This window comes from Nelumbo lutea, chromosome 3 (genome assembly GCF_056320005.1).
Source record: "Nelumbo lutea isolate HS-2025 chromosome 3, American lotus-T2T, whole genome shotgun sequence".
Taxonomy (NCBI): Eukaryota; Viridiplantae; Streptophyta; class Magnoliopsida; order Proteales; family Nelumbonaceae; genus Nelumbo; species Nelumbo lutea.
In genome coordinates this window covers 88348763-88373100 of record NC_142686.1, presented here as the reverse complement: position 1 = coordinate 88373100, position 24338 = coordinate 88348763, and the positions used below count along the sequence as shown (strand labels likewise).

General features: G+C 38.6%; 1 long non-coding RNA gene across 1 annotated transcript; it reads right to left on the bottom strand.

The window, feature by feature from the left end:
* Positions 1-1903: 1903 nt before the first annotated feature.
* Positions 1904-5471, bottom strand: LOC148866231 (uncharacterized). Its single transcript, XR_016109612.1, has 3 exons — positions 5347-5471; positions 3823-3957; positions 1904-2205 (listed from the first exon to the last, which is right to left on the bottom strand). It is a non-coding gene; the product is annotated as an uncharacterized LOC148866231 (long non-coding RNA).
* Between the last annotated feature and the right edge of the window lie 18867 nt (positions 5472-24338).

Below are 24338 nucleotides of genomic sequence, written 5' to 3'. Positions count from 1 at the left end.
CATAGAATAAGTAACCTACATAGCCTTTGGCATAACCTACAAATAGGCAACAGCTGGTCTTGGATTCCAATTTTTCAGCACTAGTTCTTTTAACATGTGCTGAACAACCCCAAATTTTCAAGTGTCTTATACTTGGTTTCTTACCGGTCCATAGCTCATATGGAGTCTTAGAAATTGATTTAGTTGGGACCTGGTTCAGCACGTAAATCGCAGTCTCTAATGTGAAACCCCAAAAGGATGTAGGTAATTTTGAGTGGACGAGAAGTCATCAGACCATATCTAATAGAGTCTAATTTCTCCTCTCTGACACACCATTTAGTTGTAGTATAGTAGGGGGAGCTAGTTGTGATACAATCCCATTTTCCTTTAAGTAATCCCTAAATTCATCAGAGAGATACTCACCACCTCGATCTGATCAAAGGGTCTTAATTTCTCTCCCTAACTGTTTCTCGACTTCTTGTCTGAATTCTTTGAACTTTTCAAAAGATTCAAACTTATGTCTCATTAGGTATACATAACCATACCATGAGTAATCATCGGTAAAGGTTATAAAATAAACGTGTTGGTTATGTGTCCTAACATTTAGGGGACCACATACATCAGTTTGTATAAGGTCAAGTTTGCCTATAGATCTTTTAGGCATACCGATAAACGGTCGCTTCATCATCTTACCCTGAAGGCAAGGTTCATAGGTTGGAAGATCTACTATAGTTAGAAAATCCAAAGGACCATCCTTTATCAACCTTGTGATACGATCTATATTTATGTGGCTAAGTTGGTGATGCCACAGGCACGTGGGATTAACTATATCACGAGTCCTCTTATTGGGGATTATTTCCAATGTAGTTTCGGTAATGTTTGTTTCTAGAGAAGGATGGAGAACATAGAGACCATTCTCAATTTTTTCGTATGTGAGGAATTTGTTATTCCGTTTAATAGTAATCACATTTCTGAATAATATAGAATAACCATTCATGCACAATTTTGAGATAGAAATCAAACTTCTTCTTTAATTAGGTACGAAAATACAAACTTTAAGTACAATTGTTTTGATGCATTTAGAAGACACTAGCAAGTGCACTAGCCGATCAAATAATATAATGATGAGTACAGTATCATTCCCATGGGAATTGATCCAACAACTACTAGTACTGAATCAGCCTTTTGCTATCTAATAATCCAAAAGATAAAACAAAGAAAAACTTAACTCCTAATTAGCAGACTACCCTAAGTATTCTTTGATCAAACCGCCTTTAATGATGAGAAGAATTATTGCATGCAAATACTAGTAGAACCAGTTTAAAAATTAAATCATTAAGTTGTCCAACCGAAGTGAATTGAGTCATGGGTTGGCTAATTCCTAATTGTATGAGTAGCGCCTCTCGAGCACAGTCCATTCTATATATGAGCAACAATTCCTATATTTCTATCAAGAATTTAATCACTATAAATGCATTAAGGACAAAGAATTAGAAGGAAATCGGTTCTTGCTGAATGAATGCCAAACAATCATGCATATTATCTCTAAGATACATTCAATCTGTTTTCTTGATTAGTTGATTTGATTACCTAAACCCTTTCTCAAGCAATTCAAGTAATCCAAGAAACAAGAATAATTCAGCCAAGATTACTCTATTAATCGAAAACCCTAATCAAGAAATCCCAAGAATGAATCACAATCAATCAGATCTGCTTAAAATATTAATTATATATCTGAATTAACATCCACCATGCTTCAAAGAATAGAAAGAAGGAAAGATTCAACAAAGAAAAACCATGAAACCCTAATTGAATCTAGGTTACCAAATTCGTAGAATCAAAGAAGAAGAAAACCTAAGATTTCTGCATCAATCTTCGATCTCCTCTTCATATCGCATTCAACAGCCTTCTCTCCTTCTCTAGCACTTCTCCTCTTTGATTTTGTCTTCAGGGGTCTGAACCCTAATTTCCTCTCTTTCTTTTCTTTTTATACTCTTTCTCTCTCCTTTTTCAATTCTCTAATGTCAGCCGCCTTTTGGAGCCTCCCTTAGGGCTATAGTTGGGCTGCTGTTGGGCCTCTCTCCTTGGTGGGCCAAAGTGTTCTCCATAGGGTTTTGGCTGGGCCTTTCTTCTTGATGGGCCGAAGTGCTTCTCTTTCCGCCATATCAACATGTCTTCACGCTCTCTTCACCCTAGACTATCCCAAACTACTAGTTTCTTGAAATTCTGCTCAATTAGGGTAAAAATCATTGAAAATCATCATCAAAACAAGGTATAAAGCAATAAAAATAATGTGTAGCATGCACACACATCAAACACCCCCACACTTAAGCTTTTGCTTGTCCTCAAGCAAAGATATTACCCATAAACTGATCATTTCCTAGATTATCACCATCTACTGAATGAATTTTAGGATGAGAATGCATTAAGTGGTCGGGAATCCTGCATAAACATTCTAATTCATCGCCATGATTGGCCACTCTTACCACATACATAAGAACAAAGGAAGGGAGAACATGAGATTCTTCATGCTCCATCACTCAATTCTGTTCAATATGTATAGCAGCTCCTTGACTGCCATAATTAACCATCACCTCGAGCTTGGTCTCAAATCCTATCAATGTACTAAATTGAATTTCCAACTATATTTTTGTCCCTTTGAACCTCAGTCGTCACTGAATTCTTTTCTTTCTTTTGTTTCTTTTTTTTGGTATGAGTGCATTTTATGCTCCATCTCACACAGGTCACAGGCTAGAGGTAGATAACAATACTCATATTCCAAGTTGCTAGTTTTACTATTCAACTTGGAATAGTGGAGTTGGGATTGAACTCATATCATGAACCACTAGTTTTACTATTCAGTTCATGACAATGGAGTAATTCAGACTTTGTCCTTTCTTCTCTTTTCTCCTTTTTTTTTCTGAATCAATTGTTGAAGTTCATGCATTAATAGTTCAGGATGTTCATTAAGACTTCAACCAAGCACACTATACACATGAATAGAGTTAGTGCTAGCCATGATGAAAGTCTTATTTGACTTCCTCATCCTCATGTATTGTGATAAAATTGGATAATTCACAGGAACACATTCTAGCACTTACAGTGATTTCCTTCGACTTCATCATATTCCCTCTTGGAATTCACCTTATAGACAACAATAATTTTGAGGCGATTTCTAGTTTATGAAGTCTATCAATGTATTTATGTATTGGGGTGATTGAGGTGCATAGCTATAGCCTCCCCCACACTTATCATGAACATTGTCCTCAGTGTTCATATAGATAGTGTGAAGATGAATTCAGCAATGTGAGCAGTGGTACTTCAAGCATTCGAAGGGGTTTAGAGAACTTCCCTAAAGAGCATTCTAAAATCTGGAATGGCTCCTTTGTTTGGACCCTCTAGCTACTAAGGATCAAAAGAAACTAGGAGGAGAGAATGAGAAACACTAGGTGTGATCAGCAATCTACAAAATTAAGACCCTAGAAAAGAAAACTCGAATGGTACAGAAAAAGAAAAGCAGAAGAACAAATAAATAATAAAGAAGCTACTTATCAACATTGGGTTGCCTCCCAATAAGGGCTTGTGTTTTGTCTGAAGCTCAACCTTCCAATAGGATCAATTATCGTCTAGGTATATAGTGAATGGGGTAGGCAATGTTCCATCCACTATATATGTTTTGAGGCATTGACCATTGACCTTAAATGTGCCTTGTGTCGGGTGAGTGACCTCAATAGCTCCATGAGGGAAAACTTATGAAATAGTGAAAGGTCCAGACCACCTTGATTTCAACTTGCATGGGAACAAGTGGAGGCGTGAATTATACAATAAAACTTGCTGTCCTACCTGAAAGTCATGCCTTAATAAGTTTTTGTCATGCCATTGTTTGGTTCTTTCCTTGTAGATCTTGGCATTCTCATAGGCTACAAGTCTGATGTCATCCATCTCATTTAGCTACATTCATCTCTGTGCTCCTACGGCCTGCAAATCAAAATTTAATAGCTTTAGTGCCCAATATGCCTTATGCTCAAGTTCAAAAGGTAAATGACATGGTTTTCCAAAGACCAACCTATATGGGGACATGCCGATGGGTGTTTTGTATGCAGTTCTATATGCCCACAATGCAACATCTAGCTTGACTGACCAGTCCTTCTTAGATGAGTCTACCATCTTCTCCAAAATTCTTTTTAGTTCCCTATTAGCTAATTCAACTTGGCCACTGGTTTGAGGGTGATATGGGGTTGATAATTTATGTGTGACACCATATTTTCGCATCAACCGCTCAAATTGGGTGTTGCAGAAATGAGTTCCTCTATCACTAATTATGGCACGAGGTGTGTCGAATCGAATGAATAGTTTTTTGAGGAAGTGGACTACTCTCCTAGAGTTATTTGTGGGTAAAGTCATGGCTTCCACCCATTTGGACACATAGTCAACAGCAACTAGGATGTATTTATTTCCAAAAGTGATGTGGCTCATTGTGACACTAGCAAGTGCACTAGCCATTCAAATAGTAAAGTAGTGAATAAAGTATCATTCCCACGAGGATTTAGGAAACAGCTACCAATACGAAATTGGGCACTTCTTATCTGATCAACAATAAATCAAAACTTTATTCAAGAGCTAAAAATCCTAAACTAAAATCTATCTAAATTATTGGCCCAATTGACTTCAATTCAGGTTAGAAGAGTAAACAGTAAATGTTAATCTCAGATTTCAGCAATCAATCAAATTGAATCATTTGAATAGATTGTGATTGAGCCTTGGTTTGGTATAACCCCAAGGTCATGAACAGCCTATCTCAAGTGCATGTTCATCATATGCATGAGTGACGGTTTTTTTATCTCTACTAAGAATCTAATCATTCATGCATGCATTTCTTCAAACACATCTAAGGCATCAATTCATATCTGAATTGATCACCAACTGAATTGCGCAAGTTATCTCCAACCTTGCATGCAATTCAGTTCTTGAATAGTAGATTTGAATTCCCAGAGTCTTTCTCAAGCACTCTAAGAATTCCCAGCTTAGATCAAGTTGGCCAATCTGAAAATTTGCATATTTGAATTCTCTTTCAAGCAATTCAGATCTGAGAATTCAGATCTAAGTTTTGAAAGTTTAATTGGCTAAATTGATCTACAATTAACCCCTATTCAGAAACTTCAAGAACAATTCACACCCATTCGAATGAATCAAAAGAAATTGATTGCTGATCTGAAATTTTACAAACTTAATTACATCAAGAAAGAATGGAAGAGGGAGAAAGAAAAAAAAATACAAGGAAGTTGAATACGAATCAAAGAAAAATGAAACTAGAATGAAATTATTACAATAGATCTCTGAATCAAAAACCCCAAATTTTGAACTCACCTTCTCTTCTTGCTAGATTGACTTAAACTCCTTCAGCCCTTCTTCTTCTCCTCCTTGCGCCTAGCCCTTCTTCTCTTCTCTTCTCTTCTCTTCTCTTCAAGGTGTTCAAACCTCTAGGAGTGAGAGAGCCTTGATCTCAAGCAATTGAACACCTCCCCCCCCCCTCTAGAAGCCTCCTTATATAGATTTTCAAGGGAGATCTTGCCCCTTCTTGAAGTCTCTAGAATGGAGTGTATTACACCCCCTTTGAACCTTCTAGAGCTCTCTCTCAAGAACCTTCTAAGGGTTGCCGCCCCTAGCTCCTTTGGGCTACTATTTGGGCTGCAATTAAGCTCATTCTTAGCACATGTTAGCTATACTCTAAGCTATTCTTTGGGCTGAGAATGGGTCTCCTCTTGTTGGGCTGAAATTTTCATCTTGTTAGGATTTTTTTCCTTGGGTTTTCCCAAGGAATTAACTTGCACTACTTGGGCCGAAGTATGCTCACTTACTTCCATGGCTGAGTTGGGCTGAATTTGATAATTTTTTACCTTCTTTTCTTACCTTTTGCCATCTTTTTCTTGAATTGATTACCCCTAAAATCTTTCTTGTCATTAATCTAAATTAGGGAAAAATTGAATAAAACCGGCATAAGAATCCATGCAAAAACCTTGGCAATTATAGATAAATTGTATGTTCATCAAATACCCCCACACTTAAGCTTTTGCTTGTCCTCAAGCAAAGACATCAGCCATAAACTGAACATCCCCCCTCGATTCACACCATTCATCAGGTGAATTTTTAAAATAGAAATGCATTTAGTGGTCAGGGAACTTTTGTAAGTGTTTAGCTCTTATTCTTGTAAATTACCATTTAACACATGTACAAGATCCATGGAAAGGAGAATATGAATTTCTCCAAAGTCCAGCCTTCACTCCCAATCAATATATAAATCAGCTTGATGAGACTGAAAAGAACCCTATTTTTGTCCCCTAATTTTCATCTTTTTTCATTATTTTAACACTTAAATGAACTCATTACTCTTGTATTTCGATTCATGGCAATAAAGAAGGCAATTGGAAGGAAACATGCCAATTCGGGCGATTTTGCACAGTTTCGGTGATAGTCAGTGATCTGACCCTAACTCACAATTCCGGACTCCGAATTGGACAATTCAAGAAGCATTAGAAACAAGAACGAAAGGCCCACAACTTTTATGTTTTGGGCATTGACTGGTTTGGTTCACATCGAGTACAAAACCGGGTCCGAAGTCGGAGCAATGTCGCAGCCAAGCCCATTTAACAGCTAAAGCCCAACTCGCAGAAGAACCTGGAAGCAGCCCAAATAGCAGAGAAACCCAACTCGGATACAAGAATCTAGAGTCCTAATTCGAATGCAATCTCCCAAGAGGGAGAGAGTCTTATTAGATCTAAACTTTGAATGTAATCCTATAAGGATAAGAAGGTTGGGGATTAGATAAGAGATAGGATAGGATTAGTTCAAAGAAATTAAGATCAAGACTCCCTAAAGATAAGATGATCTCCTAGAAGGAGTTGGAAAACAGCCCTCTCCTTTGGCTATATAAAGAGGGGGGCGAACCAGCTCTAGCATCACTCATTCCAAGATCCAAGAGGTCATCAAGAGGCCAAGAAGCTCAAGAAGGTAGTTCGGCTATGGAGAAGAAAAGCATGGAAACTGCGCAGATCATGAGTAGCTAAGCTTCTTTTTCTGGTTCAAGGGGGATGTTCGATCGTGCCATTGTGAGGTTTTGTAGTTACTTTATTTTTTTTGCTTTCTAATTCAAGTATTCATTGATTCTTGTGCATATTTTTATTGGACATTGATGTTAATTAGTTTGACTACTGAATTAATGTTGATTTTCCTATTGCTATCCATGATTTTGGTGATCCGTAATTGTCACTAAGAATGGTACAAGTAGCAATTAGGTTGATATCTTTTTGGGTCAATTGTTCGTGACAGCCTTTGACCAACGTTTATAAGGAAAGCACAAGGTTTATTATGGCTATCCTAGTAAATCTAAGGTTAAATGCTTGAATTGCAAGAATGCTGAATTGTACCTAGGATCGATGGCCAATCGATTCAACCTGAACCCTTGAACCAGAATTCGGTAAGACTGATTTTTCTCTTGTTTGTTTAGTTTGTTATTCATTTAATTTTAGTTATTAAAATTTTCCACACAATTACTTTATCCATTCGGCTAAGAGATTACTGATTTGCTCCCTGTGGGATTCGACTTAGTACCACTTTTACTACAAATATTTTATTGTGGGACTAGTACTAATTTTGAGGGTTTCGACAAACCCCGTCAAAATTTTGGTGCCATTGCCAGGGATCGAACGTTAATTTCTTAGCTATTACCTTCTTTTGTTAATGTTCTTGTTTATGACTCATGCTTCTCAACGAGGTGAACTTCAGTACAACCCCGAAATTGAGAGGACCACTCGTCGTTTAAGGAACGAGGTGAAGCAAAGGAAGGATCGCTCACCTAAAAGGGTGAACTCAGATATCGATCTACCCACTTGTGATTTTCCCATCTTCGAAGAAGTAGAAAGAATGGCTGACAGAGAGAGGACATTAAGGGAATTGACTGCACCAATTATGAACCAACAGCCCTTATGCATCACGTACCCTACTCTTGAGGTAGCCTTTGAACTCAAATCTAGTTTGATTCAATTATTACCTCTGTTTCATGGTTTCCCAGGTGAGGACCCTCACAAACATCTAAAGGAATTTCATGTCATCTGTTCAAGCATGAAACCCCACGGTATGACCGAGGACCAGGTAAAACTCATAGCCTTTCCATTTACTTTAAGAGATAAAGCAAAGGATTGGTTGTATATTCTCCCTCCCGGTTCTGTATGCACATGGGATGAAATGAATAGGATATTTTTAGATAAATATTTTCCTGCATCCCGGGCTGCGAATATAAGAAAAGAAATATGTGGAGTTTGAAAGTTTGGTGGTGAGACATTATATGAATATTGGGAAAGGTTTAAGCAACTTGTTGCTAGTTGTCCCCACCACCAAATTCCTGAACAATTGTTAATCCAATACTTCTATGAAGGGCTTCAGCCCATGGATAGAAGTATGGTCGATGCAGCCAGTGGAGGAGCTCTAGTGAACAAGACACCTGAAGCGGCCAAGGAATTAATCTCCAATATGGCCGAAAATTCTCAACAATTCGGTACAAGGACAGATGGTACCCTAAGAAGTGTTAACGAGGTAAGCCATGCAAATTTAGAAAACCAGATTTCTGATTTAACTGATTTGGTTAAGCAGCTCGTAGCAGGACAGTTACAAACTACCAAGGTGTGTGGTATCTGTTCGATCCCTGGACATCCTACGGACATGTGTCCATCATTACAAGATGGCCCGATGCAGCAAGTCAATGCCGTCGGAGGATTCCTGGGCCAGCCCCAACAAAAGTATGATCCTTACTCCAATCATTCCAATCCGGGGTGGAGAGATCATCCAAACTTAAGCTACGGGACCCAAGGAGGACAGCAAAAATATCAGCCCCAATTTTTCAATCGACAGCCCCAATTTTCAACACCCATCACAGCGCAAGGCCAACCCCCGAATTCAGGTATGTCTTTGGATGATATAGTTAAGGCTCTCGCTACTAATACTCAGCAATTTCAGCAGGAAACGAGAGCTAGTATTCAGAATTTGGGGAACCAAAGTAGCCAACTTGCCACTTCCATCAGCAAGTTAGAAGTGCAGAACTTTGGAAAACTACCCTCATAAACGGTAGTTAATCCGAAAGAGAATGCAAATGCGGTGGTGTTGAGAAGCGGAAGAGAGTTGCAGTCCCAACCAAGTTCACCATCGAAGGTAGCCAAAGAAGAGTAAAGACAAGGGTCAAACAACAGCCCCATTGAGGTAAAATCGGACCCCCCTCTCCCTAAGGTTACTAATGTTGTACCACCTTTTCCTAGCAGATTGGCAAGTTCAAAGAAAGAGGAATATGAACAAGAAGTGTTAGAAACCTTCAGGAAGGTGGAGATCAGCATTCCCTTGCTAGATGTAATAAAGCAAATCCCTAAATATGCAACATTTTTGAAAGAGTTATGCACTAACAAGAGGAGGCTGCGAATTGATGAAAAGGTAAGAGTGGGAGGGAACATTTCAGCCGTGATCAAAAGGACCCTGCCAGAAAAGCATGCTGATCCAGGTATGTTTACCCTACCCTATGTGATTGGCAATAAACGAATCGAGCATGCCATGCTAGACTTAGGTGCATCTATTAATGTCATGCCATACTCGATTTACTGTGCATTGAGACTAGGTCCGTTAAAAGAGACTAGAGTTGTTATTCAATTGGCTTATCACTCTAATGCATACCCAGAAGGGATTGTTGAGGATGTATTAGTGCAGGTTAACGATTTCATCTTTTCAGCTGATTTTTACATCCTGAAGATGGAAGAAGACACAGCCATGAGTTCAGCCCCACTTCTATTAGGTCGGCCATTCATGAAAATGGCCAAGACCAAAATAGATGTGGACGAGGGTACCCTCTCCATCGAGTTTGACGGAGAGATTGTAAAATTTAATATTTTTGATGCAATGAAATATCCTAGTGAGTGTCATTTGATCTGCTCTATTGATACTATTGATTCGATTGTGCAGGAAGTCTTTGGAGAGGAGGAAATGGATGATGAGTTGGAATATAAGGCACAATCAGATAGGGAGGAGGAGAACAATGCATCCTATGATACTCCAGAACCCGAACAGGAGGTAAGTACTTCTAATGTTCAATCGAAGGTTTCTCACACAAGGCTGCTGCCCTCTGTTTTGCAGGCTCCGGAGTTGGAACTAAAGACCCTACCTGATCACTTAAAATATGCCTACTTGGGCGAAAAAGAGACACTGCCTATGATCATTGCAAAAGGGTTGACTGAGGAGCAAGAGGAGAGGCTCATCAAAGTCCTAAAGGACCATAAGGAGGCGATTGGCTGGACCCTAGCCGACATAAAAAAGGGTCAGCCCCTTGATTTTCATGCATAGGATCCTTTTGGAAGATGATGCCAAACCAGTTAGAGAACCACAAAGGAAACTTAACCCGGTAATGAAAGAGGTAGTAATGAAAGAGGTGCTTAAACTGTTAGATGAATGGATAATTTATCCAATTTCAGACAGCAAATGGGTAAGTCCTATTCATGTTGTGCCTAAGAAAACTGGGATGACTATAGTAAAAAATAAAAATAATGAACTAATTCCCATGAGGGTACAAGGTCGCTGGCGAATGGTAATAGATTTTTGAAAGCTCAGCTTGGCCACTCGAAAGGACTATTTTCCCCTACCCTTCATTGATCAGATGCTAGAGAGGCTAGCAAGTAAGGCTTTCTTCTATTTTCTCGATGGATTCTCCGGGTATTATCAGATTGTTATTGCGCAGGAGGACCAAGAGAAAATGACATTCACTTGTCCATTCGGCACCTTCACCTACAGACGAATGCCCTTTGGTTTGTGTAACGCTCCGAGCACTTTTCAAAGATGCATGATGAGCATATTTTCTGATTTTATTGAAAAATGCATTAAAGTGTTCATGGATGATTTTACTGTTTATGGTGATTCGTTTGATGACTGCTTGAATAGTTTAAGTAAAATTCTGAATAGGTGTGTGGAAACAAATCTTGTCTTAAACTATGAAAATTGTCATTTTATGGTGAAGGAGGGTTTTGTGTTGGGACATGTAGTTTCAACCAGAGGAATAAAAGTCGACAAGGCAAAAATTGATTTAATTGTGAGTTTAACCTACCCTCCAAATGTTAGGGAGGTTCATTCTTTTCTTGGACATGTAGGCTTTTATCGCAGGTTCATCAAAGATTTTTCAAAAATTGCCCTGCCATTGTCCAGTTTGCCGCAAAATGATGTGCCTTTCGATTTTGATGATGAGTGCAAGGAAGCATTTAACAAGCTTAAAAATTTATTAACCACTGCACCCATCATTCAACCACCCGATTTGAACTTGCCTTTTGAAATCATGATGGATGCAAGCAATTATGCAGTAGGGGTTGTTCTAGGGCAGCGAATAAATGGGAAGAGCCATGTCATTCACCATGCTTTGAAAACGTTGAATGCTACACAGAGCAATTACACAACCACTGAAAAAGAGCTATTAGCTATTGTGTTTGCTTTAGACAAATTTAGGTCATATTTGCTTGGCTCTAAGGTGATTGTTTTTTCTGACCATGCAACTTTGAGATACCTACTAGCAAAGAAGGAATCAAAACCGAGGCTGATAAGGTGGATACTCTTGCTCCAAGAGTTCAATCTAAAAATCAAGGATCGAAGGGGAGCTGAAAATTCGGTGGCTGATCACCTAAGTAGGTTGGTGAAAGACGAGGACTCCTCTCCCATCTGTGAGTTGTTTCCTGATGAGCAGTTGTTCCACATGAGAGGTATGACTCCATGGTATGCTAACATTGTGAATTACTTGGTCACGAGAATTTTTCCTAATGACCTTAGTAGACCCATAAAGAATAAAATCAGGTATGAGGTGAAATATTATGTATGGGACGAACCCTACCTATGGAAATTTTGTTCTGACCAAATGATTAGGAGATGTGTCCCTGAAGAGGAGCAGATGTTGATTCTAAGGTTTTGTCATAATTACGCTAGTGGGGGCCATTTTGGGCCAAAGAGGACTGCTCGAAAAGTCTTGGATAGTGGGCTGTATTGGGCCACCCTATTTAGAGATGCCTACTTGTTTTGTAAAAATTGTGAAAGATATCAACAAACAGGTACACTATCTTGCAGGAATGAGATGCCCCAAACCCCCATTCTTATATGTGAAATATTTGATGTTTGGGGCATTTATTTCATGGGACCCTTCCCCCCCTCTTGTGGTTTTTCTTACATACTTTTGGCAGTCGATTATGTCTCAAAATGGGTGGAAGCCAAAGCCACCAAAACTGGTGATTCTAAATGTTTTGTAGGGTTTATAATGTCTAACATCTTCAGTAGGTTTGGCATTCCTCGAGCCATCATAAGCGATCAAGGGACCCATTTTTGCAATAGAACAGTTGAAGCCTTGTTGAGAAGATATGGGGTGCATCATCGAATTGCCACTGCTTATCACCCCTAGACTAACGGGCAAACTGAAATTTTCAATAGAGAGGTAAAGTCCATCTTGGAAAAGACAGTGAATCCAGGAAAGAAGGATTGGAACTTACATCTAGATGATGCTCTCTGGGCTTATCGGATAGCTTACAAGACCCCAATAGGTATGTCCCCTTACAGGTTAATTTTTGGCAAATCTTGCCACTTGCTGGTGGAAATTAAACATAGGGCCTATTGGGCAATCAAGCAATGCAACATGAATATGGAAGAAGCAGGGAAGGAAAGGAAGCTCCAGTTGCAAGAGTTGGAAGAGTTGAGGTTAGAGGCATACGAGAATTCAAAAATCTACAAAGAAAAGACCAAATCTTTCCATGACAATGCACTCTTAAGAAAACAATTTAAAATTGGACAAAAGGTCTTATTGTATAATTCTCGACTTCAACTCATGCCAGGTAAGCTGCGTTCCAGGTGGATGGGTCCGTTTATTGTGACTAACGTTTTTCCCTAAGGTGCAGTAGAGATCAAAAGTCTCGACACAGGTAAGATCTTCAAGGTGAATGGACATCGATTGAAGTTGTTCCACGAGGATGCAAATGTCCCCTCTACAATAGACATCTCGTTGGACATTCCTCGGTATTCATTGGATTAAATGGAGCAAAAAGAGGACGTCAAGCATAACGACGTTAAACAATTGTGCTTGTGGGAGGAAACCCATTGTGTTTAGCTAATTTCATTATTTTGTTTGATTTTAATTTTTTTTTGGCAAGAACCCAACAAGACAAACAGAGAAGTACCCCCAAATCCTTCTACTTTATGTATAATCACATACATTGGGGACAATGTATAACTTAAGTGTGGGGGGATTAGGGAAATCTGATGGAAATTTGGGATACCTTACCTTCTTAAAATTTCTGCTCACGAAAACTTATCCTTGAACGATTTCAACTTATCAGGAATCATGTGCTTAGGCTGAATAGATAAGATAGGATGCAAGCATGACTAACTGAATCTTTCTTGGCTGCATATGGTACCTCATGATTTTAATCGATCAATAAGCAAGATGCATAAGGGTTTGATTGATTTCACATAATTATCTATCAAACTTGGGTTGATTATTCTAGAACTTGCTGTGTTAGGCATATAGAGACCATGATCAATGAATTCATGGATCAGGCAGTGAAACCCTGTGATTCTTGTGAAGTGAAAAAAAAATTGTGACTAATGTGAGACGGAGCATAAAATGCACTCACATCTAAAAATGAAAGCAAGTGTGAGATGGAGCATAAAATGCACTTACATCTTGAAAAGAAGGCAAGGGTGAGATGGAGCATAAAATGCACTCACCCTAGAACCCCAACCCCATTCTCACCTTCAGATCCTAGGAATTCACACTAAGTGGTGGAGATGTGATACATAGCAAGCTTATGGCAATAAGCACACCTTGTTTTGATTCAAAGGAAAGTAATTGCATCTGGTTGAATTGGTTTATTAAAAGCAATGAGCACCCGTGCAGTCCAAGGAGTTTCAGCCCTGGAACGCTTGTCTCCTTGACTATCGATTTAACTTGGGACCATGAGGAATGGTGATTTGCGATCGCTCTTGGACAAGAAAAAGGGGAGAAAGAGATGAAAAGGGAAAGATTACCAAGTCTGAACTAAAGCATGCAATGAACCAGGCCTCATGTAAAGAAAAAGAAATATTGAAAATCAGTAGTTGTTTTCTTTTGTGAGTTTTTGCCTTGCCCGAGGACGAGCAAAGTTTAAGTGTGGGGGGATTTGATGAGACTGAAAAGAACCCTATTTTTGTCTCCTAATTTTCATCTTTTTTCATTATTTTAACACTTAAATGCACTCATTACTATTGTATTTTGATTCAGGGCAATAAAGAAGGCAATTGGAAGGAAACATGCCAATTCGGGCGATTTTGCACAGTTTCGGCAATAGTCAGTGATCTGACCCTAACTCACAATTCCGGACTCCGAATTGGGCAATTTAAGAAGCATTAGAAAGAAGAACGAAATTCCCACAACTTTTATGTTTTGGGCATTGACTGGTTCAGTCCGCATCGAGTACGAAACCGGGCTCAAAGTCGGAGCAATGTCGCAGCTAGGCCCATTTAACAGCTGAAACCCAACTCGCAGAAGAACCTGGAAGCAGCCCAAGTAGCAGAGAAGCCCAACTCGGATACAAGAATCTAGAGTCCTAATTCGAATGCAATCTCCGAAGAGGGAGAGAGTCTTATTAGATCAAAACTTTGAATGTAATCCTATAAGGATAAGAAGGTTGGGGATTAGATAAGAGATAGGATAAGATTAGTTCAAAGAAGATAAGATCAAGACTCCCTAAAGATAAGATGATCTCCTAGAAGGAGTTGGAAAACAGCCCTCTCCTTTGGCTATATAAAGAGGGGGGCGAACCAGCTCTAGCATCACTCATTCCAAGATCCAAGAGATCATCAAGAGGCCAAGAAGCTCAAGAAGGTAGTTCGGCTATGGAGAAGAAAAGCATGGAGATTGCGCAGATCATGAGTAGCTAAGCTTCTTTTTCTGGTTCAAGGGGGAGGTTCGATTGTGTCATTGTGAGGTTCTGTAGTTACTTTATTTTTTTTGCTTTCTAATTCAAGTATTCATTGATTCTTGTGCATATTTTTATTAGACGTTGATGTTAATTAGTTTGACAACTGAATTAATGTTGATTTTCCTATTGCTATCCATGATTTTGGTGATCCGTAATTGTCACTAAGAATGGTACAAGTAGCAATTAGGTTGATATCTTTTGGGGTCAATTGTTCGTGACAGCCTTTGACCAACGTTTTATCATGGTTCAACCTAAAGGAATCGATGGAACAAAATTCAATAATTGCAGCTATCTCAATTATTGTTATTTTGGTTTAACTGTTTTCACAAATCTTAATGCTATCATTGTTTAACATGGAATGCTATCGTACCCAGTTGAGTGGTGATAAGTGTTGATCGAATGCTGGGTTTGGTCAACTGAATTAGGAAAACACAAGGTTTTTGTACCTAGGATCGATGGCCAATCGATTCAACCCGAACCCTTGAACTAGAATTTGGTAAGATTGATTTTTCTCTTGTTTGTTTAGTTTGTTATTCATTTAATTTTAGTTATTAAATTTTCCCATACAATTACTTTATCCATTCGGCTAAGAGATTACTGATTTGCTCACTGTGGGATTCGACTTAGTACCACTTTTACTACAAATATTTTATTGTGGGACTAGTACTAATTTTGAGGACTTCGACAAACCCCGTCACAGCTCCTTAATTGTCAAAGTTAAAATCAAATTGAACTAAGTTTCACATCTATAACTATATCTTAATGAGAGTTCAATTTTAATATGCCCCTTTGAAACTTAGTTGTCACCATAATTACTTATTTCTAGGGGTGACTGCATTTTATGTTCCATCTCACCCTTTTCCTCTTCTTTTGGTGTGAGTGCATTTTTTGCTCCATCTCACACTAGTCACATGCTTGAGGTAGATAACAAGACTCATGTTCTGAGTTGCTAGTTTTAATATTCAGCTCAAAATAGCAGAGTCAATTTGGGATTTGTCTTTATTGAATCTCATGTATTAGCAATTCAAATTTGCACTAGCTTTCTTGACCATTAACAATGAATTCATACACATGAAGGTAGTTAAGGCTAGTTATGCTAAAAGACATATTCAGCTCCCCTTTTTTTCTCATGCATATACTAAGTTGGGTTATTCACAAGAATAAAAACTTAACAAATACATTGGTCTCCCTCAACTCATTATATTCCTTCTTAAAAATCACCCAATAAGTAGCAATGAACTTGAGGGGTTCCAGTCTACTTGGATATGTCATTGCCTGCATATGTGTGTTGGGGTGAATGAGGTGCATGGTTTCAGCCCCCACACCCTAGCCTCAGGCTCACTCCCCCACACTTAAGATGAACATTGTCCTCAATGTTCCTAGTGTTAGGGAATCACAATAAAACCAACAAGAGCAATATCAAGTAAAGAGAATGGTGAATAGAGGACTCCGTGGATAATAAAATGGATACTTTGGTGGGAAGCCTCTTCTTGCTAGAAATAAATTCAAACTTGAGAGATCAGGAGCTTTGTTCTAAATAATCTGAGCCAAGCAATAAAAAGACTACTATACACAATCCAAAAGAATGTAAATAATTTAACCAATAAGTAATCCTAAACTAGCAGCAATTTACAAGTTAAAGAGAAATTTACAAAGCTAAGAAGTCTAAATTCTATCCATAAGAAAAATTTCAAGAATAAGTATCAAAAGCCAAGCAATAAAAAGATTGTTGATGTATAGAATAGCACACAACCAAAGTTATTTGTAGTTTTTTTTTAAATTTTTACGCTAGAAAAACATAGCTCCATTAATGAAACTTAGACCAGCCTTCAAGTGTGAAGTAGATCATCAATGGAAAAGAGAGCTAGTTAAATTAGCAATGGAGTTTATTACACACTGTTCTAAACTTAAATGAACAGAAGTAACATATCTAAGATCTATTGTAAACAGATCTAAAATCATTGTTGAATTTAGGATCTTTAGGCTGCTTTTCAGGCTCTAACCTTATAGAATCAGACCTAAAATCTTAGCTTTTGAGAACAATTACTTACAAAAAAAACCTAATATCAATAAGTGGGTCTGAAATCTGATGCAATTGGGTCTGAAATAAGTTTGAACTCAAGAGCTTAAGACTTCTCTTTCAAATCCCAACTTATATGTCTTGTATGCCTCAATTGATTGTAGAGACCTGAAATCAGATCTGCAAACTTACCTACTGAGAACAGCCACCTTTGGATCTGAGTTCAGATCTGAAATTATAGTAGCCATTGATATTGAAATCAGTGGGTATTGTGAGTTTTTACAGCATCGGAAACCAAATACAAAGCTAATTATTCAATCAAATATAGCAGCCACTTGATGCCAAGTCAGTGGATCTGCAATATGCTGCACTCAAGGATATATCAATTAGGGCTGGAATCAGATCTGAATTGAATTAGGGCTGGGGTCTAGATCAAAGTTCCAATATTCCCATCTTATTCAAAGTAGTCACACCTATCATAAATAATCAGGCTGAGATCAGGTCTGCTAACTGTAGGGCTTTAGGGTTTTAAGCTATGCAATTGTATAGCTCATAATTTCAAACCTGAAATCAGGTCTGCAATGCATACAACCTATATATGCTGCTGCAATTCAGATTGAAAGCGGTTCAGTTCACATTTAACTCAGTCAATTTCTTGGTTCAGACTTCTTACACAAATGTCCATAAGCCAACAGCATCCAAATCAACCCATAGCTTTCAAGTATATGAAAAATAAATCATTCATTCCATCCAACTTTTGAATTCAGGTCTGCTGTATTGCTACTACTGCAGGTTGCAGAGCAGAATTGAATCTTAAATTTTAGACCTTTTGTTCATTCACAATAGAAATCAAAGCTAGCCATCATAAAAGATTTTTTTTTTGAAAATTTGCAAGGAACATCCAAGAATGTGTGGGTGTTTGAAAGCACAAACCTATCCTCAAATCAGATCTGCTATAGCAGCCTTGCTACAAGTCTGAATTCTAATAGAAACAATTAGAAAGTGTTGCTTTTCATTAGATATCTGAGGCATCACAAATTTTCAATCCAAACATACATCCCATCAGCTACATTAGCTCGGTTACAAGTGAATAGAGCAGAGAAAACAGTTCATCAAAAATTCAAGTATTGGTTTAGTCCTCAACTGCAGTTCGGATTTGTATCATTTCATATTTGTATCAGTTCAGATCTGAATTTCCTCAAGCCTTTGCTAATCAACTATTTTTTGGGTCTGGCAGATGTATCCTAGGGTGAATTGGGGTGATGATGCCACCCTATTTACCTCAAACTTGTATCAATTCAGGTCTGAGTTCAGATGAACTTAGATCACTCAGATCTGAACTGAGCAGTTCTGCAACAGCAGAATTCAAGTCTGAACTCAAGTCGGATCTGAATTCTCAATTGCCTTACCTTCAGTTATTGCTACCAAATTGCTTTTGGGGAATAGCAGAAGTGTCCTAGGGTGAATTAGGGTTTGCATCAGTTCAGATCTGTATTCAAAGGAATTCAGATCTGAACTATTGCAGGTATGCAACAACAGAATTCAGATCTGAACTCAGATCAGAGTTCTGATCCGAATTCTCAATTGCCCCTCTTGTTGTTCAAAAGGTCCCCCCCCCTTTTTATTCTTTTTATTTTATATATATATTTTTTTTGTAATGGAAAAAAATAAAAGGTTGAAACACAAGCAATTCTTTTCGGTTGAGTGTTGTAGATCTGATTTCTATTGATCTGAGTGTCGAATGCAACTCAGATCTGCAACATTCATGTTTTTGTGAATTTTTTTTTCTTTTCTCTTAGAAGGTAATAACTTCAAGATAGAAAGGAAATCAGGTCCACCTTTATTAAAATGAAACTGAAATAAGAAAAAAAAGTAATCTACTAAAGAAAGAAGAAACATAACTATAGTAGTACAGCAGTTGCATTCAAAGCTAAAATGTAAAATTAATCAAATTAAACCAACTATCAATGCAATGTTGAATGAGACCAGAATAAGAATGCTCAGTGTTTCCTAATATTGTTTCCCTAAATCCCCAACGGCGCCAAAAAACTTGATGTGGCTCATTGTGACACTAGCAAGTGCACTAGCCGCTCAAGTAGTAAAGTAGTGAATAAAGTATCGTTCCCATGAGAATTTAGGAAACAATTACCAATACTAAATTGGGCACTTCTTATCTGATTAACAATAAATCAAAACTTTATTCAAGAGCTAAAAATCCTAAACTAAAATCTATCTAAATTATTGGCCCAATTGCCTTCAATTCAGGTTAGAAGAGTAAACAGTAAATGTTAACCTCAGAATTCAGCAATCAATCAAATTGAATCATTCGAATAGATTGTGATTGAGCCTTGGTTTGGTATAACCCCAATGTCATGAACAACATCTTTCAAGTGCATATTCATCCTATGCATGAGTGACGGTTTTTCTATCTCTAGTAAGAATCTAATCATTCATGCATGCATTTCTTCAAATACATCTAAGGCATCAATTCAAATTTGAATTGATCACCAACTGAATTGTGCAAGTTATCTCTAACCTTGCATGCAATTCAGTTCTTGAATAGTAGATCTGAACTCCTAGAGTCATTCTCAAGCACTCTAAGAATTCCAAGCATAAATCAATTCGGCCAATCTGAAAATTTGCAAATCTGAATTCTCTTCCAAGCAATTCAGATCTTGCAATCTCAGATCTGAGTTTTGAAAGTTTAATTGGCTAAATTGAACTACAATTAACCCCTATTCAAGAAACTTCAAGAACAATTCACACCCATTCGAATGAATCAAAAAGAAATTGATTGCTGATCGGAAATTTTACAAACTTAATTACATCAAGAAAGAAAGGAAGAGGGAGAAAGAAAAAAAAATTTACAAGGAAGCTAAATTCAAATCAAAGGAAAATGAAACTAAAATGGAATTATTATAATAGATCTCTGAATCAAAAACCCTAATTTTGAACCCACTTTCTCTTCTTGCTAGCTTGACTTCAACTCCTTCAGCCCTTCTTCTTCTCCTCCTTGAGCCTAGCCCTTCTTCTCTTCTCTTCTCTTCAAGGTGTTCGAACCTCTAGGAGTGGGAGAGTCTTGATCTCAAGCAATTGAACACCTCTCCCCCCTCTAGAGGCCTCTTTATATAAATTTTCAAGGGAGCTCTTGCCCTTTCTTGAAGCCTCTAGAATGGGGTGTATTACACCCCCTTTGAACCTTCTAGAGCTCTCTCTCAAGAACCTTCTAAGGGTTGCCGCCCCTAGTTCCTTTGGGCTACTATTTGGGCTACAATTAAGCTCATTCTTAGCACATGTTAGCTATACTCTAGGCTGTTCTTTGGGCTGAGAATGGGCCTCCTCTTGCTGGGCCAAAATTTTCTCTTGCTAGGATTCTTTTCCTTAGGTTTTCCCAAGGAATTAACTTGCACTACTTGGGCCGAATTATGATCTCTTGCTTCTATGGCTGAGCTGGGCTGAATTTGGTAATTTTTGGCCTTTTTTTCTTACCTTTTGCCTTCTTTTTCTTGAATTGATTACCCCTGAAATCTTTCTTGTCATTAAGCTAAATTAGAGCAAAATCGAATAAAACTGGCATAAGAATCCATGCAAAAACCTTGGCAATTATAGATAAATTGTATGTTCATCAAAAAGAATTTGGGAAGGGTCCCATGAAGTCAATACCCCATACATCAAAGATTTCACAGATTAATATATTAGTGAGAGGCATTTCATTCTGTCAAGAGATGTTACCTGTCCTATGGCATTGGTCACAGGCGAACACATACCTGTGAGCATCCTTGAACAAGGTGGGCCAATAGAAACCTGATTGTAACACCTTGGTTGTAGTGTTGTTGACTCCAAAATGGCCTCCTGCTTCCCAATCATTGCAATATTGGAGTACCAACTCCATCTCTTCCTCGGGGACACACCTCCAATTGATCTAATCTACACAAAGCTTATATAGAAAGGGGTTCTCCCACAAATAGTGTTTCACATCAGAGAAGAATTTCTTCCTCTGTTGATATGAAAGATTAGGAGGGAGAACGTTTCCATCAAGATAATTGGAAAAATTAGCATACCAATGGGATGTATCTACCTGAATAGAATAGAGCTGCTCATTCGGAAACTCATCTCGAAGGGTGCTAGTTATCTTCCCTTCCAAATCTGCATTTTCTAACCGGGAAAGATGATTTGCGGCTAGGTTCTCCGTACCCTTTTTGTCATGGATTTCAACAACAAACTCTTGTAGCTATAGGATCCACCTGATCAGCCTTGGCTTTGCATCCTTCTTTGCAAGTAGATGTCTGAGTGCCGAGTGATCTGTATACACAATAACCTTGGACAAAATCAGATATGAACAAAATTTATCAAAAGCAAAAATTACTGCTAGTAGTTCCTTTTCCGTCATGGTGTAATTCTGTTGAGCTCCATTCAAGGTCTTGCTAGCATAGTAAATTGGCTGAAAATGTTTGTTCACTCTTTGTCCTAGAACAGCTCCAACTACTGAGTCACTCACATCGCACATCAACTCAAAAGGGAGTGTCCAATCCAGTGCTATTATGATCGAGGCATTAATCAGCTTGTCCTTCAAGATGGTGAATGCTTCTAGGCATTCCTTTGTGAACTCGAAGGGCACATCCTTTTGCAGCAATTTATACCCTTGATGTCTACTATCTTCCAAGCCAGAGTTGTCTTGTGTTCCTATAGCACCCGTAACAGTTTTTCCTTCTATAAAGAGGTCAAGTCTGTTGATATGATCACTGGTAGGGCTGAAGGTGCTTCTTAGAAGGCATACTCCAAGGGTGGTGGGAGTTGTTTCAGCTCAAGGGCGGGCGGCTCTTCGATTGAAGGTTTGCTTTATAGCATCGAGGGTCTGTCCAAGTTCTCCAACTTGATGAACTCCTTCCCTTGAAACTGTGGATTGGCATTCAGGTATGCCACCATGCTTTGAATTTCTTTGTTTTCTCCCATTATGGCTTCTCCTTCTTGTATGCATAGCTCAAGGGGATCGGCCGACCTGTTAACCTAAAAACAGCCACCAATCGCATAATCAATGGCATCTATCATATAACATGAATCATCACTAGAAGGTGCATGTTTCATAGCATCAGACATTTTAAAAATTACTTCCTCATCTTGAATCCTAAGGCTGAGTTGCCCTTGTTGGACATCAATCATTGCCTTTCTTGTAGCTAGGAAGGGTCGCCCTAGGATAAGTGGGACATCAACGTCCTCTTGCATGTCTAACACTATGAAATCTACTGAAAAAATAAATTTGTCAACCTTAACAAGCACATCTTCTATGATTCCCCTAGAATGCTTTATGGACCTATTAGCCAATTGCAATGCAACTCTAGTGGGTTGGGGTTCACCCAACCCTAATTTCTTAAAAACCGAATAGGGCATCAGATTTATACTAGCTCCTAAATCACACAAAGCCTTATTAATCTTTAAACTGCCTATTGTGCAAGGAATAGTAAAACTCCCTGGATCTTTCAATTTCTAAGGTAGCTTGTTGAGGAGGATAGTTGAGCATTCTTCATTCAGTGAAACTGTAGCCACGTCTCCCAGTTTCCTTTTTGTTTGCCAATATTTCCTTCAGGAACTTTGCATAGTACAGCATCTGGGCTAAGGCATCTACAAAATGAATGTTAATATTTAAGCTCTTGAAATTTTCAAGAAACTTACCAAATTCCTTTTCCATTTTGTGTCGCTTAAGCCTATTGGGAAATGGTACTTGCAGCTATTGACTTGTGTCTTTCTTTGAATCAGACTACTCTTCCTCCTTTTTGGTTTCTAGGGTTGCGCCTACATTCTTCCTTTGCTTTCTTCTCCACCTCTTGCAGCTCCTTACCACTCCTCATGGTAATGGCTTGCACTTGCTCTCTTGGATTTGCTTCGGTATTGCTAGGTAAGGTACCTTGGACTCTAGAAGATATCATATGTGCCAACTGCCCCACTTGAGTTTCCAAGTTCTTGATCGATGCCTCTTGATTATGAAATCTCATTTCCGCACTTGATATGAACTTGGTCATCAGCTCCTCTAGATTAGATTTCTTTTCTGGCTGAGTGAAATTTTGAGGGAAGGGTTTCACCGCATTTTGATTTGACCAAGACAGATTGCGGTGATTCCTCCATCCGAGGTTGAATGCACGAGAATACTGATTACCTTGCTATCTTTGCAAATTTCCTACGAAATCTACTTAATCGGGGGACTGCATGAACTAATTTCCAACTTGACATTTAGTGCTAATATGACCTCCCCCACACCATTCACAGGCTACAGTTTGAACATGCATGTCTGCCAACTACATTTCATCTATCTTCTTGTTGAGGTTGCCGATTTGTGCAGATAGTGTTGTATAGGTGTCTACATTGTGAAGACCGGGTTGTCTCCTAACTTGGGCTCTCTCGGAATGCCACTGATAGTTGTTTGCAGCCATCTCCTCAATGAGTGCATGGGCAACTTCATGGGTCATGTTATTAATGGATCCTCTAGCTGTAGCATCCATAATAGTCTTATTTGTTCGGTCAATCCGTTGTAGAATGTCTGAACTTGGAACCATACGGGAAGTCCATGATGAGGGAGTGATGAGACCAAAAAGAACCCTATTTTTATCCTCTTATATTCACTCTTTTATATTTATTTATTACTTAAATGAACTCATTACTCTTGTCTTTCGATCTAGGGCAATAAAGAAGGCAATTGGAAGAAAACAGGACAAATCGGGTGATTTTGCACAGTTTCGGCGACAGTCAGTAATCTGGGCCTAACTCTCAATTCCGGACACCGAATTGGACAATTCAAGAATCATTAGAAAGATGAAAGGAAGGCCCATAACTTTTATGTTTTGGGTTTTGACAGATTCGGCCCGCATTGAGTACGAAAATAAGCCTAAAGTCGGAGCAAGTTCGCAGCCAGGCCCATTTCACAACTTAAGCCCAACTCGCAGAAATACCTTGAAGCAGCCCAACTCGAATTCAAGAGTTAAGATTCCGAATTTCGAATGTAATCTCCAAGGAGAGAGTTTTATCAGATCTGAAGTCTTGAATGTAATCCTAGAGAGATAAGAAGATTGAGATTAGAGCATTAGATAAGAGATAGGATAGGATTAGTTCAAGATAAAATCAAAACACCCTAAAGATAAGATGATCTCCTAGAAGGAGTTGGAAAACAGCCCTCTCCTTTGGCTATATAAAGAGGGGGGCGAACCAGCTCTAGCAATCACTCATTCCAAGATCCAAGAGATCATCAAGAAGACCAAGAAGCAAGAAGGCAGTTCGGCTATGGAGAAGAAGAGCATGGAGATTGCGCAGATCATGAGTAGCTAAGCTTCTTTTTCTGGTTC